Consider the following 6,000-nt stretch of genomic DNA (forward strand, 5'->3'; position numbering starts at 1 on the left):
ATGAAAGTTTTAAATATATAGGCATTTTATCAAACAATACTATTTCTAGGAATTTAACCTAAAGAAAGACTGGAATACATTTTCTAAAATGCAAGTGTGAAATTTTTTACAATACAGTTTTACATAAATCAAAGTATATATTCAATAGAATGCTAAACAACCATAAAAGGACTAGGAATCTGTTTTCAGGACAGTAGAAAGATACTGGTGATATATTTTGAATTTAAAAAGTTTCAGATCAGCTAATTGGATGATTCCATTCATGCACATGTTGTGTGTTTGTGTGTGTGCATGCTTGTGTGTACCTGTATATTACCAGAGAGAAGTCTATAAATTTGCCAAAATTTGCTTTTCTACACTCTAGAGACTTTCCAAAGACCTCCTAGGGGCCTTTCTTATGATTTCTTCAATTGCTTTTTCCTCCTCAGTGGGCAGAGGCTGCAGGTTGTCTCACCTGCAGGCTTCCTGTGGTTACACAGTCCCCTTTCCTATCACACCTGCAGATGCACACCTTACCCCTATATGCACGCCATTTTGACTCTGCTGATTAAAAAGGCAGAGCAAGTTCCAACCTCTGACACACATGAATTCACACTATAAAGACAGCACTTCACACATTGGCGTTTTCTGGAAGTTATCATGTTTTAGATCAGGTAGCACTTCCTGTCCATGGTTACCGACTCGTTTCTGGTCAGTGCTACCTGCCGCTAGGCCAACTCTGTGACTTCCGTCCTTCATTGCTAACCTTCCCCAAAATATTTTTATTAGGTGTCTGAATGTCTGGAAGTTGGCCTATCATGATTCAATCACAGCAAAGAAGAAGGGGTGCACTTCTCCTGAAAGCAGAAGAAGAAGGTTCCACACTGCAGAGTCCGCTACCAACCCCTCAAATCCCAGCTTGGGCATTGGTAACTTTTCCTTGTGCATGTTTCAGTGGAATTAATAAGAGAGGAACCATAATGACAACCTAACAGTTTGGTCTTCAGCAAGTTAATTAATTAGAAGGTACCATTTTCTTTCCCCACAAAATAAGGATATGTCATTTATTGCAATGGCTTTGCAAAGGATAAATGAAATAATACATAGAAATTACCTGGATGTCTCATACATACTAGTGAATCAATATGGCCAAAACAGAATTCATTATCTTTCCTATCTCTGTGTGCCTCCTCTAAAAAAAAGATCCTGTTTTTGTTTGTTTTTATGGTTCTCACTACTGATTTTTCTTACTACTGTCTATCTTATTTCCCAAACCAAAATCTCTTGGAGTCATTTGAAATTGCTTTCTCTTCCTCATCTCCTAAAAGTAACCTCTACCTAAGTCTAATCATTTCTGTCCTGTTATTCATGTCCATCCTATTTATCTTCCTCATGCCCATCACCTTTGCTTGTATGTTAACGCTTTCCTGGACAGTTCCAATGAACTCCTCATGGGTCTCTCCGCATGTCTTGCAAGTCATTCTTCAATGTCTATAGAGATGGTTTAAACATTTAAGTTGCCTTATGCCAAGCCCTTTATGATCTGACCTTTTCCCCCTTAGATTGTCATCTGCTGCTTCTGGATAGGTTTACTCTATTTCTCAGCCTTGCCCAGACAAACCAGGACACTGTCAATCTGGAACTTATAACCCCTGGAACAGACACAAAGATGTAAATCTATTTTACCTCAATAAATACAATTAACTTGGGATAAATAATTATATTCATATAATTATAAATATATATTTATATTATTATAAATAAATAATTTGGGAAGAAATATCTAGGATCATAGTGCATGCTGTGCTCTGAAGCTGCTGTTGGGCCCTCCCCTCTTGTCTGTCTGGCACCTGCTGGTCATTCAGGTACATAGGAGAAGTCACCTTCTTTCTGAGTCCTTCTCCTACTGATCCTGGGAAGCTTGTGCTTTTCCTCTGTCTCCCTAACACTTGACCATGCCTTTTAAAAGCACATAATAATCATTTATTTATTCATCTACCCATTCATCCATACAGTGCAGTAAATTCATGCTGTAAATTTTCGTTGATCCAACCATCTTGTTAGATTTGAGAATTCAGATAAGAAGCAATCTATGCTCATAAAGAAGTCACTGTCCAGTGCAAAAAAAGAAAAAAATATACATTTTTTTTAAAAGATTTATTTATTTATGCAAGCACTGGGTACAGTCAGAAGCACGGGAAGGTGAGAGAATTCACCAGAGTCAGAGCGGAGAGCAGATCAGGCAGACTGATGAAGTACACTGCTGAGGGGAGCAGCGGGCGGCAGGAGAGGTCTGCGCGCCATGTGGGACCCTCACCCGGCAGCCGGGGATTCAACCGGCGCTGCAGAGGCTGTGGGCAGCTTCGCAACCCACAGCTCAACCGCTGTGCCACTGGGGAGGCCCAGAAAAAAATATACATTTTATATAATACTATGTGCAAGTGCAGTTATAAAAGTAGGTGGACTATTATGGGAATTCTTAGACTTGTTTGATGGGTGGATGATCCCAGTGCTCTCAAAGCCTTACTTTCCCCATCTAGAAAATGGGAATAAATAGAATGCCTCCCACATAAAGGTGTTGAAAGGGTTCAAGGAAAACATTCACATGCTGGACTTTAGTAAGACCTCGATAAATGTTGACTTTATTTCTTATTATCTTTGACTGATTCCTAATGGAAAATTAAGTGTTACCACATATAGGGGGAGAAGTAATTGGTAGGAAAAAAAGCACTCCAGGCAGTGAGCACAGCAGCACCTGGAATGCAGGTAGCAGACCAGGATAGGGAGAATGTAAGCATTTTGAAATTGTTGGGGTATTAGCTGCAAGGCAGGGCAGGGTGCAATTGGGACTGAGGTGACAAACCAGACAGTGGCAGGTCTTCCAACTGCTAGGGACTTGAGTCTCTCACTATGCTATGGGATGCCCCCAAAGTGACTGAAATGTTGTTGACAACCAGCTTGACTCTAGCTATGGACAGGTTATAAAGAGAGTGCTTTGAAATTAGGTGAAAGATGTATGACAATTTGTACTTTGTAGTAAGGGACCAAGAAGACTCAATGGAAATGTATATGAGATCAGGGAACAGGGTCACGTAAGAACAGAGAACAGAAAGGAAGTTCCAACTAATAAGATATCTTTATACAGAGCGAAAGTGAGACTTCAGATAATCATCAAAGTAGACTCAATTAAGGTGGTAATTTGTGGCTTGACCTGGTATGTATGTGGAGGCTCAGGTGAGAACAGGCCCCAGGAAGTCAGATGCTTCATGTATAGCTAACAATGTTGGTACAGGAAGATGCCAAGAGCCAGAAACCTATAGTAAGACTCATTTTTCTCCACTAGACTCAAAGCATTTAGGGGTACATGTCTCATTCCTGTATCCCCAGAGAGAAATATATATCTTCTTTTAATGGTCAATATACTTGATTTTAATTTCTGTAATAGTAATAATTGAAAAATTTCAGTGGCCCGTATTTTATTGGGAGTCTAAAGTGATATTCACTCAACATTGCTGTTTAGCTAGACTTAATGTAATCAGGTTAATAGGGTAATTTTGGTGTTCAGGCCTGCTATCAGATAATTTTAGTAAGAATGAATCGTTTTAGGAATTTGGGCCTTCATTATTTATCTAAATAATAATGATTATTTATCGTGGACCCTGAGAAAGACAAGAGTAAATGCTGCTTGTTAAAGTCTTTCATAAATCTACACAAAATGTGAAATATTTTTAGCATTTTAAATGTTGCAAGCATAGGTGGCAGGATGCATATAAACATTTTTGATGTTTCTGGTTGAAATTTCATAAAGTATCCCTGGCCTTCTCCACAGTGAATAGCCAGACCTCTACAGGAGAGGAGATTTCTCATATGTCCACTTTCTCTCTGTCCCCTCACCACTGGTGCTTCCTGCTGTTCTTCCTGTGGTTCTTTTTTCACCATCTACTGGTCAGAAAGTTGGTGAGGTTGTGGCATTTACCCCAAGAAAGGAAAGGCAAAGCTTAGACAGACACATTCCTTCCATACTCCTTGTTATTGTTTAGTGATTTCTCACTCTGCTCATTTGGGGGTAAAGTCATAGTGAAATATGATTTTTTGTCTATTTGGTGATCATTATAACATTCAACATAACATTCCAAATGCGTGGAGGATAAGTTTAGTCATAAGATACAGAGCTGTAGGCCTCATGACACACATACTTGTTACAGATATGGAAAATTTTGCATCTTCCTTTCCAATCTGAATAACCTTTATTTCCTTCTTACCAATTACTCTAACCAGAATTTCTAAAAAGTATAGATGATTGATAGGTACATAGATAGATAGATCAATAGATAAATCTATATTATCTGTATTCTCTTTATTGAGAAAATATTGATTTATGACACTGCATTTGATGTATATTGTAAGACCTTGCACACTACCAAAGCACCAATAATCCTCCAACATATTCTACTGGGTCCTTCACCCTTTACGTTCCACCTTCTATTGTCCCCCTTTGGTAGCCTCGATTCTGCAGTCAGATTTCTATAGTTGCTTTGGTTTCGTTTTGTTTATTCCTCTTTTTGGTTTCTTTATATTCCACGAGTGAAATCATTTACATTTGTCATTCTCCTTCTGACTTATTTCACTTAACAAAATCCTCTATAATTCCATCCATGTTTTGCAAATGGCAAGACTATTTTTATATCTGAGTAGCATTCCATTGTGTTTATACATACCTCACATCATCATATGCCACACATTCCTGGATACTTGGGTTGTTCCCATAACTCACCTATTATAACTAGTGCTTCAGTGAACATAGGAGTATATCTGTCCATTCAGTATCTGAAAACGAATTAAAGTGTTCTCCACATGACCTGCACAGATCTGATCAATGACATCATGTTTCTCAGAAATCAGCTTTACTTGTGAATTGATTGTCAAGGAGCTAAATATAAATTGCTGATTAAGAAAGAAAATGAAGTTATATAGATTTGGGGGAGGGGTGCCAGGCTTGAGAACAAAGAAGTTAAATTTTATTAACTGAAAAGTAGGTTAGGAGTAAAGAAATGTGGACTTGACTGAAGTTTATTGGTTAGTCACACGGCACTCTGTACATGGAGTATGAAGAGACTTTTCTTCAGAAAAGAGTTTTGGATTTTAGTTGGTATACCCTCCCCTCTTTGTGATCTGTCTATAGCCAGCCTTGGAGCTCAGCTCCAGGCTGTCCATGAGACTGTAGCCTCTACTGTGTCTGTAAAAACAAGTCTCAGAAAATAGTTCATATAAGTTTTTTCCCCCTCTTTGTATTAATTTAATCTTTTAGGCTCAGTTACAGGATCTGAGTGATAATAAATTGGCAACTGCATATCTCCTCTGTATTTTCATGTCTTACTAAGCAAGATGTAATCTCCTGAATCTACACTCTATTAGTATGTTCTACTTTTGTTAACATAGCATAAAGAATATTTCTAAGCACATATAATCATGTAATTTTATCATTATAAACTTTCTAACTGAATACATCAACTATTCCTTAACCAAATACATTTCCCATCCTCCTGATATATTTCTAATCTGATCAAACGTAACCATCAGTTGTCAAGTAGTTCATAATCCTTATGGCTAGCTTAACTTATAGACCTTGCAAACGTTTCATTTCAAACTTTTTAAAGCCATATGATTTTGTAAATGATACAGCTACAATAGCTTAAAATTTTTCACCTTTATTTTTCCTCTCAGATAATAAAATTACTTCAACATGTTAAGAGCTGAGATTTTCTGCGAAATAAAAAATCTGGGGAACATGGTTTTCCAAAAACTTTAGGTCTAGTCCACATGTAACACTAGTGGTTTATATTACACTATCATTCTTTGGCTTCTCAAAGGTGCTTCCCGTGAAGGCCTACTTGGACTCACAGGTAAGTAACTCACTTAACTCCCACTTTCATATTATATTTTCGTCCTATATCTCACTCACCAGGATATCTCACATCCATTTTGATAGCTATTAACTTTTGGCTGATTTTGCATAGATGC

This window comes from Talpa occidentalis, unplaced genomic scaffold, assembly GCF_014898055.3.
Source record: "Talpa occidentalis isolate TD23 unplaced genomic scaffold, MPIMG_talOcc4v2.1 talOcc4.12, whole genome shotgun sequence".
Classification (NCBI taxonomy): Eukaryota; Metazoa; Chordata; class Mammalia; order Eulipotyphla; family Talpidae; genus Talpa; species Talpa occidentalis.